This window comes from Lactuca serriola, chromosome 8 (assembly GCF_051521515.1).
Source record: "Lactuca serriola cultivar US96UC23 chromosome 8, Lser_US96UC23_V15, whole genome shotgun sequence".
Taxonomy (NCBI): Eukaryota; Viridiplantae; Streptophyta; class Magnoliopsida; order Asterales; family Asteraceae; genus Lactuca; species Lactuca serriola.
Window position 1 is genome coordinate 91,192,078 of NC_136415.1, and position 12,445 is coordinate 91,204,522.

Below are 12,445 nucleotides of genomic sequence, written 5' to 3' on the forward strand. Positions count from 1 at the left end.
TGACTCATCGAGTTGGCCTTTTACTGAGTGGACTCATTGAGTCAGCCAGTGGACTCGACGAGTTCATCAGTCAGAGGCCAGAAAATTGATTTTTCAACTTTGAAAATTAACAAGCACCAAATATAACAGAAAACAATCTTAGGCTCTGATACCACTGTTGGGTTTTAAGCACTATAACACTCCTATGGTGCACATGCAACCCTAAATGCTTTGGATCTATGTTTTCTCTAATTATACATGCAATAAAATTTCCAAAGCATATAGCCTACAACTAGCATACAACTTGGTACATGAATCATAAAATCAAGTTAGAAGAGTACCTCTTTATTGTAGCTTGTAGTTTTGGCCTTTCAATAGCTTAGCACCTCAAGTGTGATGCCTCAAATGGTTCACAAACACCATGAACAAAGGAGGACTTTGAGAGAGAGGTTTAGACACTCCAAAATTGATTTGTCTCTTCCTAGAACTCTTAGGTCTCGATTTTGGATAAAGGGTAACATATATATATATATATATATATATATATATATATATATATATATATATATATATATATATTGTAGGATTCCAAGAGTCATGGGTAAACCCTAATCCATATACTTGGGTTATGATCCATATCTCATGTAGGCTAACTCTTCATATATACTTACATAAAACTTAGCCCAACATGGATCAATAGCCCAAACACTATATGTATCACTGATTTACATAATGAGTCTCTGTTAATTTAATTAGTCTCATTTTATCACTAAATTAATTCCAAATTAATTCTTGATCAATACTAATTAAATATTATGATTTCATATTAATATATTATACTTGTAATATATTAATAAATCATAAATAACCTCTTTCTCAAATATCCATCCTATCAGATTGTTCTGGTGAAGGAAACCCAAATGGACCATGCTACTCTCGGGTCAAGTACATACCAATTATAGTTATGGGCTTAGACACCAAATCCAACAATGTTTAAGTTCAATATCGTTATTATGAACTTACAAACTATATATATATATATATATATATATATATATATATATATATATATATATATATATATATTTGTATTATAAAATATAATATACAAAGTGTTATTATAATATCTTTTAACTACTTGCGGTACATGGAATCTAGTTTGAAGGGCCACATAGGGTTATTGGATTTCAGAAGTGTTATAATGTCAAAATGGTCCCGCCCTCCGGTGTTTCATGTCTGGCCCTTGTCTGTACATAGTGGTTGAAAAGTATTGTTTAACACTTATAAAACAATATCGCTCGTAAATATTCTCAATAAATATTAGACTAAAATCTAACGGTAATGATACTAGGTTTCGTCGAAGGAAAATAGAATTGTTAGAAGCGAAGCGCTGCCCGAGTTTGGAATCATCACTTTAACAAGTGAGTGCATAGTTACTTTCATCTTACACATAGATATGAAATATTTAATACAAATTACATGTTATGTGCACATATTATATGTGTTCTTGATATCTATGTTGGACCAACAAGTTATACATGTTTTATTTGATTTAAAATGTATATGTATTTTATACCTATAATTATGATGGGTAAAGATGGGTAGATGAAAGATGATATAGATGATGAGCGGTGAAAGATGATATAGATGATAAGAGGTGAAAGATGATGAGAAGCCTTGACCTTAACAATGAGAAGCCTTGACCCAAGTGATGCCCCAATAATCTAACATAGTATGGATGACAACCACAGACTATTCTAGATAGTCCAGTGGAACACTAGCAGGCTCGCAACCTGTAGGTGTTGTGAACGATATATGCATTAGATGTATTCGAAAAACCCATTGACATGTATTATGGGTGGACTCCCTAAAATAATATTGTCAGTAAAAGAGATAAACTATGACAACTATGGACTTAGTGCCTAACAAATAACTTCGACAGTTATGGACTTAGTGCTTGTTATACAAACCTCGACAACAATGGACTTCGTGCCTATTCTTTAGGATAATCCTTGGGAGTGAATGAGTGCATGATAGATGATTCTTAGGTCAAATACTTAAGAATGAAGAAGATAATGGTGATGTTTAATTCGGTTAATTGTTTCATGATGATGCATAATAACTTTATTATTGTGTTTTGAAAACCCTATGTATTCACTAGGTTTCCCAACCTGACCCACTCAGTTTATTTGTATCACATGTGTCGATACGAAGCTACTTTACACTGAGAGATTAAAGGAGATGTAGATCACTAGTATAAATGAATGTAAGGTCTGTTTATGCTTATGTTTCTATATTGACGATGACATCCCAAAGTTTTAATATAAACAAAATACATTTCTTCGAAAATGCTTTGATAATATATTTAACATGTTTTCTGGGAACAAATTCCACAATACTACTTTTCAAAAAGGGTACTTTGATTTTCAAATAAGCATAAATAATTTTTTTTAAAATGACTGTGAATTTGGGGATGTCACAGTTGGTATCAGAGCAATAGTTTAAGCGAACTAGGAGTAAGGATTTATTTCTAGACTTAAACTTAGAATGCTAAGCGATGGTCGTAAGGAGTGTGTCTAATATATTTTAGGAAGTACACCTGGATAAACACAAGCACTAGCTCATTTAGAGAAGATTCCTAAAGTGTTTATGTGCTAAATGATTTGTGATGCTTTATGATGCCATTATTTGATCGGATATATGGTCTGTTGTCGACCGGATCTAGAAACTTTATGTGTTCTAATTTCTAAATGTTTAATTATGGTATTTGAACTGACATGTAGCTTTTCGGAGTGATAATGAGATTTATACGTCTGATTCCCTATCTAAATTCTCGTCACTACACACCGAACGTCTGATTTGGTGTATAGATCGACATGGTAAGAAATCGAAGCGGTAACCCGCAGCTTGAGCCACAAGTGATTAAGTGTGCACCAGAAGTAGCAGTTGCACCCAAGCCAATCAAGATGGCAGGAGTACAAGCAATGATGCAGATGATGTTGGATCGTCATATGGAAGAGACAAGGCGTTTACATCAACAAAATAAGGACGAACCTATTGTGCCAGTACACTAGGCACCTACTTTTGAGGCACTCATCTGGGTTGCTAAGTTTTTTGAAGAAACAATCAAAGGCAGAACCACCAACATGGTTGAAGTTAGCAAGAAGAGGAAATTTGATGGATCTTCAAGGTCCAACAAGAACAACATGTTTTCAAAGTCTAGAGGAGGAGGAGGTAAAGAAAAATGGTGTGAGAAGTGCAAAAAGAAACAATGTGGAAAACATGGCAGAGATGTGACATGTTTCAAGTGTGGAAAGTCTGGGCATTATGCCAATGAGTGCACATTCAATGAGAATATGTGTTTTGGATGTAACGAAGATGTGCATATTTCTAGGGACTGTCCAAAGAAAAATGAAGCAGCAAGAGCGAATGCACCTCCAAATCCAAAGACATGAGCATTCCAGATGATCCTTGATGAAGCAGGAAATGACGCAGGAGATCATGAGTGAGGATCTATATATCCAAAGATTGGGATATGAAATAGCCATATAGATAGTATCATGTGATATAGCCTATTATAAGAGGCCTAGTGTAGGGTGAACTTGAACATCTATGTAATCATTTCAAGAAATAATATAAACCTTGGTTTTGTTATCTGGTGTGTTAAGTTGTTATGTGAAATTCATGTATGGCGACTTGGAAAACTGCGAGACACTACTTGGGACGAGTATGAGTAGGTGTGAAAGGTAGTAGAGGCCTATACTACTGGAAGCACATGACTAAGGGTTTTGAGTAGTAGTTTGAGGTTTGACCTCTATCAGGTTAGGAGAATCATGTAGCTTTCTGGGCGAGACATTGAGTGTTGATCTATCAATGTGTTAATTCATGTGAGTTTTTTCACTAGAATCATAGACTGCAATATGTATCCATGTGTGTTAGGATGTGATTATGTTGTTAGGCAGGTAGACCAGCTAGTCGGTTACTTATGGTGTTGAGTTGTCTATTTGTATGTAGTATTTATGTCGACATATCTTATGGTGAGTTGAGACAGTCTAGCTTTGTGTTGAAGGCCAAGATACTCAGTTGGACCAACTTAATGTTGAAGGTCAAGAGCATACCAACTTTATGTTGAAGGCAGTTGAGGCGGGGATGCTTTATGTTGAAGGCCAATGTTTGTATGTTTGTTGTATTTTGATATTTATGATATTTTGTGGAACTCACAAAACGTTGGCTTAAAGTTGTGGATTAAATGTTTTGAGTACTTCAAATGATCGTCGGAAGGTGAATGCGTGACTATATATACTAATCAACAACTTTCATGTTTGAGATTTCACATTGATTTATGATACTTTGATTTTTGGGGATTATGACTTATGTAATAAATGGTTTTATTGATGTTTGGTTTTATGAAAATGGTTTTTTTTATCTTATTTAAAAAAAACACTGTGAAAATTGGGACGTTACACAAACACGTTAAACATGGTAAAACGAGGGTTTCAGGGCAAACTGAAAAATTACTCGCTAGGGTAGTTTTAAAAAGGTTCTTAGAATCATTTGATTTTATATTAAAACATTTTAACTTCAAAAATTATGGAAATCCAATCTCAATACACTTTCAAAATACTTCAAAGTTAATTGTAATAAGTCCCAATAATTCAAAATATAGTTGTTTTGTTTTATAGATCGAGGAAGTAATCAATTATATATCATTATAGATTTCAAAATAATCCACATAACCCATGACCTTCGAATCATCTTCGCTACTTCTTAATGCAACTCCTAATTAATTCTTCAATATAAACACAAGTAAAAACAAGTTAGGTCATGGAATGACAAGTGTGAATACTTGTCATTCCATAAGACTTAATACATTTGAATAAAATATTTGAAATATTTGAAATCAATATAAAACAATAAAATATCATAAGACTTAATAGACAAATGTGTAGAGTGGTAACGATTCAAATATCCAAAAGCAAAAGGGTATATGAATCCATAGTCAAAATAATTGACATAATATCTATCAATCTATCTAAGAGTTTAATAACTCAATACATAAAACCAAATTTGTAATAATTCCAAAAATCTAATATCAAAGGCTTGATAACCCATAATCCATAACCAAAAGGAATTAATATTCCATAACCTAAAACGAAGGGTTAAATAACTCTTAATCTAAAATATAAGGTTTAATTCTCATGCACATCATCTAGTTTCTCCCAATCTTAATGACGACCTGTGATAATCTTATAAAAAAAATCTTAAAAGAAAATGTAGGTCATCTAGATTTTTGTAGGTGGTGACTTGCGAAAATTACAATTATTCTGAAATTTTGCTGAAAAACTTTATAAATATGACTATTATGGTCATTTGCAAACATAAATATACATTTAACTAAAGTAAAATTTAATTTGCAAAAGGAAAATATTTGGATTATCCGATTTGAGCAATGTATATCCGATCCTAATCCGACTACGGGGTTAAATATTTCTGAATAGAATCCAAATAAATCCAAACAAAGTTTTTATGAAACTAGTTTTAAATCCTATGATCAGATAAAATCCGACATGTGCACCTCTACTTAGGAATTGGATGAACAATGGAAAAGGAACAAATTAAGCTTCAAATACTGAAATATTTGTAGTAGTTAACTGTTTACAAGCAAAATCTCAACCACTACGTCATTAATGACATTATATGTGTCGTCATATTTTTTAAAGAAAACATACACTCCCTTTCTAGGAATGTCCTTTACATAAATTTGTGGTTATTCTTAACAGACATTTATTATGCAGAAATACAAAATAAGTTGTCTTTTTATTGATTCGTGAAAAACATGGTACTGTATGTTTGGGTAAATTTTACAAACTTTCAATATTACTTCAACATTTTTACAAAATTTAAAATTATAAATACATCTGTCAAACTATCAAATCCATATATATATATATATATATATATATATATATATATATATATATATATATATATATATATATATATATAGGCTTAGGTTATTTTGTTTAAAGTAATTATTGTGTTATTATATACATAAATGTGGGCCAATCAAATTTACTTATTTTAAGAAAGTGATTAATATATATTATTGAATTAAATATAATTGAAAAATATCATCTTAATTAATTACAATGGTACTTTATTCAATTAATATAGATTTAATAAAGGGAAATTGCATTTTTTTAAGGGAACATAGATTCTATTAATTTTAAAAATTCGATTTTACGAATTATAATTCTTTTAATTCGGGCATTCTGACAGTATATGTTTACGAGTATATCAAAAATAAAAATATTCTTGAACCATAAATAATAAAAATATTCCTGAACCTATTTTTTGATCATGACTTTATAACTTCTTGTAGAATAAATTTTTTTTTTGAACAATCAATTGAAGAATAAAAACAAAAAATACATTATTTCTTATAGAATACGGGTAACAATTGTTAAGAATTACATTTATTATTAAAGAATAAAACTAAAAAACTTTCAAAACAGGAAATAAAACATCAAAATCTCACAACGACACTAATACATTCTAAAAGAGTAATGTTGCTTAGAATCACTTTCATTTTTTGTGGTCCGTTCTTCAAGCATCAACTTCTGTGATTCCAACATAATTGGAATTCGTAATTCCATTCCAACAGAATTGGAATTTGTGATTCCATTCCAATAGAATCAATGCCAGTTGTTAATTGGGGAAGTAAATCAATGGCATCAACTATATTTTGTTGCTGATTTTCAACATACCCTGCATTTTTATTTTGTACCTCAATTAAAAAGAATCAATTATGTCGTTGATGGGATGTTAAAGGCTAATAATGTGATAAAAAAAGAAAAGAAGAAGAAGAAGAAGATTACATTAACATTGTTGTTTGAATCGAATAACCTCTCTGCCACTGATGAAAGTAATTGCTCCTTAGATTGCTCATTCAAGTCCACCTGACCATTGAAAGTAATCAAGTTAACCAAATGTTGGTTTGAACTACAAATACTACTGGTTTTACAAAAGTAATAATCATATCATGTTTAAACTATAATTGTTGGATACTGTCAGTAAGCACACACAATAAAGAATCTCGACACATAAAGTGCCCTTGCTAATGATGTTCCTAATACATCAATGAAAGATAGAAATCATGAACTCGAGGAGCCACTTTTGAGAGGGACTTCTATGACTCAATTTTCATATCCCTAAATTACCTTAAGAAGCAATTAACAAAGATAGAAAACTAGAAGCACATGTTTTACTGCATACTATTATATACACTAGAAATTAAGCTACATCATTGTTGATACTTCCATTGATCTGTGGATTCCTGCAAGTCTCCTAAATCCAATAAAATCCAAATGCGAAAAGCATAATCCTATAAAGAATCCTTCCAGACCAATAGAGAGCCACTTTTGAGGGGGAGATCGTCATTATTGAAAGCACCTTCGAGATTGGGTTGAGAAGTGGGAGATTGGGGTTTTGAAGATAAGTCTTTGAGTTGTGAATCCATTTAAGATGCTAAAGCTGATCTTGTTGGATTTGATGTTGATTGTTTGTATTTCATAGAAATGCAGAAGAGTGACAGTAGACGTGAAGATCGATGGTGGTGCCGGATGTAGGTGGTGGAGCTGGCTAGATATAACCCAAATACGAGAAGAGAAGTCCCCACCGCGATCGATGGTGGAACCAGATATAACCCGATTTCGTTGATCTTTCGCCGGTGAGGCCATCTCCAATGAACGTTCTAGCAAGTTTCATTCTCTCTTCTGTTCTTATGCTCGATTTTATGGCGATGGGAATCGATTTTTGTAGAACGATCGATTTTCTCTATTCCAATTTTGCAAATCGGCCGCCAAGATTTGGTTTTTAGATAAAAAGGGGAATGAGATTTAAACAGGAGAGATTAGGTTAAAAGTCAATACCATGATTATAGGGATTATTTTTGGAAGTTACTAAACAAATTACTAAATTACCCTTATTTATTTATTTATATAATTTTGGTTGGCCCACATTTATGCATATAATAACAGAATAATTACTTTGAATACCTGAACCTATATATATATATATATATATATATATATATATATATATATATATATATATATATATATATATATATGAGTAGGATCAAATGAGAACACCAAAAAGGTTGAGAACGTGAGAACAGTTCTTGACCAACCAATTTATAAGGTAAATTAGTAATTTATATTTAATTGATCCCTGAATATTAGCTATCTGACCCACTTGTTCCACCTTTCTCTCTCCCTCTATGTATACGTTTTCCCTCTCTATTTCTTTAACCTGGCCGCCAACGCAAAAGGAGAATGCATTCTACAGCCTTCATCATCTTCTACCTAATTCATTAGGTCAAGCAACAAAGTCATCTTCAAGCGATTGTACATCACTGTGATCATCTTCCTCTTAACCGAACACCATGGAACCCAAATCTATACAAGTCTGTGTTCCGGTGATGGTGATAGCTCTAACGGTCAACCTAGGGTTCCGGGAACTAGATCTTCATTCGGCTCATGTACAGAAGAACAGATCACAATCGTGAGGGATATCAGAAGGAAAAAAGATTATTACAATATCCTCGGGCTCAAGAAAACTTCTAGTGTTGAAGATGTTAGAAAAGCTTACATGAAACTCTTTTTGAAAGTTCATCCTGACAAGAACAAAGCATCAGGATCTGAAGATGCCTTCAATGGCTTCTTCAACAATCAAGAAGTTGATGCAGACGAGATTTTTAGAAAAAATTTCTATGGTATGAACCCAAGGACCACAACTCAATTCATCGGGTTCAGTTTTGGACCCAGAATGGGTACAAGAACAGGTGTAAACGGGTCGGATGGGTTTAACATACGAGCTTTGCTTCAATTTTTGCCAGTTATTATCATTCTGATTTTCATCTTCTTGCCTTCTAATGAACCTGTTTGTTCTCTTCAAAGAACATTTACTTGTGAGATTTTTTTTCTGATAAAGATAGCCACACATGTATTTATATTCATTTATGAAAGGTTTATTGTTTTGTATTCATATGATTATAGCTAAATTCATTTGTGATGGAATTGTATTCATTAATGATTAGAGTTGTTTCTCTCTTTGTTGAATATATGAGAATGTTCATAATTTTTTAGATGTAGTTTAATCATTTGTAATTAAATCTATATTTATTTGTGATTAAAGCTATACTCATTTGTGAATAAAAATGTAGTCATTTGTGATTAAAGTTTTCATTTCGTGAGAATATGACGAATTCTTAGAAAACTTTTATTTCCAATTGATGAAAAAAGACATTGGATTTCGTAAGGTTTTTTATTTGTAAATAAAAATGTATTAATTTGTGATTGTAATTGTAGTTTATTTTTTTTTAAGTAAATAACTTTGGTTTTTTTGTTGAAAAAAACTAATAAAAATCTGTTTACGTATTCCAATAACTTAAAAAGAAAAAAATCAATTATTATTTTTATTATTGTTTTGCTTTTTTAGGTAAATATTATGATTGCTAGATTTTAGGAGATTAGGATTTAATATTAATATTTTAAAAGTTAATCTAAATACAAAAATATTAATTTGTCTTATAAAATGATTGGTTCATAAGCGTTCTCGTGTTCTCAACCTTTTTTGTGCTCTCATTTGACCATTTCCCTATATATATATATATATATATATATATATATATATATATATATATATATATATATATATATATATATATATATATATATATATATACTAGGTTATAACCCGTGGAAACCACGTTCGATATGTTTAAAATTATTATATTTGATAAAAAGAAATGTCAAAAATAGTGTATTGTACTTTAAAAATAATTAAAACCATAAAATTTAGTGTCTTTCCTCTAAAAGAACATAAACACCAATTATAAACGATTGCTTGTACTTTCTTTTGTTCTAATTGGTTTGTATTTCATTAATGAAGCCTTTTGGTTCGAAACCATGTTATTATACTCTTAATTTATCATCATCGGCATCAAATAAAGTATCATAAAACATTAAATAAGATCAAAATGGTAAATTCATCAAAACATGTGTAAAAAGAGCATGTAGTATCCTGCAATCAGTAAACATTGACTAGTTAGTGAACAAAGTTAAATACAAAAAAATACACATTATTTAAAAGTACAATTCTATAGTTGGATAAATGTTTGAAGGTAGAATGCCTAAATAAGAAAAACCAGAAAAGTACAATGTTAAGATATGAAGAAAAAAATTACGATGTTATAACATATGAATAAATGAAAGGATGTTGGTATCCCTTGCATTTTGTTTACTACAACATTCTACTTTTATCATATTACAATATGTATTTAAAAATTTGACCTAATATAACAACAAAAATACAGTAATTTTCATTGCTATAATTGTGTAGCTTTGTCAATACCAACTTCATATCTATTCACAACTCCAATCCAAGGGTATCATAGCTTGTAAAATCTTCCTTCCACAACATACAAATCTCACATTGAATAGATAAAGAGAAAGAGGAATGTAAACATATAATTTAAGCAATCCTGTCAAAACAAACATTTAAAGTAACCTTAGAAACCCTATGATTGTGATATACGAAGCAGACAAGAACTTGCATAAGACATGTAACTTGCAAGATAAGCAGCAACACTCATTCTTCAATGCAAAAACATAATTGTTAATAGATAAAGTTAGAAAAATGATGTCTTCCTGATTACATTCCTGACATTTTACAAATTAGCTAAACATTAAAGAATAAAATAAAAGAAAGGGTATCTTACTATATGTTGAAGTATTGATCTACTCAGGAAGCTCTTTGATATCGACCTCAAATCTCTTATGAACCCAAAACCACCATAATCAAGAAACAATAAGCAAAAAAATGATTGCCATTACTATTAATATTATTAAAATTATTGTTGTTAATTATTTTAGTTATAGAGGTGGATATAGACCTGGTTAAGAACATTAGAGTAAGCTGCAGACGACACGAATGTGATGGCAAGGCCTTTGGTTCCAAACCTTCTAGGTCTAACAAACTATAAAATGACCAAAATACCCTTCCCTCGGGTTTTTTTATCAAGATAAAAAAAAGAGATGAAAATGACTGAAGATAGAACGTACACGATGGAGGTAAGTGTCAGCAGAATCTAGCATATCATAGTTTATGACAATGTTTAGACGTTCAATATCAATACCCCTACCAACTAAATTTGTTGGCACCAAAATTCTCTTGTGCTCTTCCTTGAAACCCTTGTAGTGTGTCAACCTTTAAAATTTTCGCCAAGGATGATTTTTTTTTATTTGATAAAGAAAGAACAACTTAATAATTAAAAGTTAATTTTTTTTACAAACTTACCCTTCATTGCTATAATTTAGTTTTTATTTCAAAGTGGAAAGTTGTAATGAGAAAAATGAAGTGGTAATAGAAAGCTACTTTTATCCCGGAACATGCCAGAGTGGATGCAGATTGATGGAAAGTTACATTCCACAAGCAACTTGTGAGCTTAGTTGCATGTCTTACACTCTTGAGTTTTGACAAATTTGAAAACTTGATTGAAATCTAATGCATCGAGTATGTCATTCAGCTTAAGATTCTTCTCCAGCTCGCTCAACATGATATAATGTTACCATGTATAACTGTTCGAAAAAGACTTTAGGTGGTATTTGGTATGATGGAATTGATGAACAAATGGAATGGTTAGTTCCATTGGAATCACAAAATATTGTATGTTTGTATGATAAAATGGAACAGGAATGGAATTGGATGAAAAATTACAATGTAAGATACTTGTCTCCATGGAGTTATCTGACTTATTAAATCTCTGTGCAGACAAATGGTGAATTTCTAGAAGTGCAGTTGCTTGATAAGATCAGCAAAAATAAGGATGCTTCAAACAATTGGTAAAATGTCAAGTCGTGGTCTTGATCTTTCTTATCCGTATCCAGTTGAGATTCATCTTGGCTTCCCATATTCACTAATTCTGACCTCTTGAAAGTATATTTAATGGTTTTCATAAACATGGATGCACCAGTATCATAAAAAACAGTAAATCCTTAAGCCTAATAAAATATGCACTTGCATGATTACTTTTATAAACCAAAGACGAAGAATAGAATAAAAACAAAGGGAATGGTGGTGCAAACCCGAGAAATGGTATGGTGGCGGTTAGGTTCCGTTTTGAGTGAGATAAAGGTGGTGCGGTGATGAGTTTCTTATTTTCCGTTTCTATATTCCAAAGAGAGGCGGCATATTTGAAGGAAATATAAGAGTGATTCAGAGATTTAAGGTTTACCAGATGTTGAATATGGAGAGAAAGGAAGAGTCGCCTTAAGGAAAAATCAAGGCGGAGATAAAAAGAAATTGAGGGCTGATAAGATTTTACAAAATTCTGGCCTGATTTTGTGGAATGTAGTTACTACTTTCTAGATAATGATTTCTGCATATTAATTTCTGCATATTT

General features: G+C 31.3%; 1 pseudogene; it reads right to left on the reverse strand.

Moving 5' to 3' along the window:
* Positions 1 to 10,561: 10,561 nt before the first annotated feature.
* On the reverse strand, positions 10,562 to 11,605 carry LOC145067153 (DEAD-box ATP-dependent RNA helicase 15-like; annotated as a pseudogene).
* Positions 11,606 to 12,445: the final 840 nt, after the last annotated feature.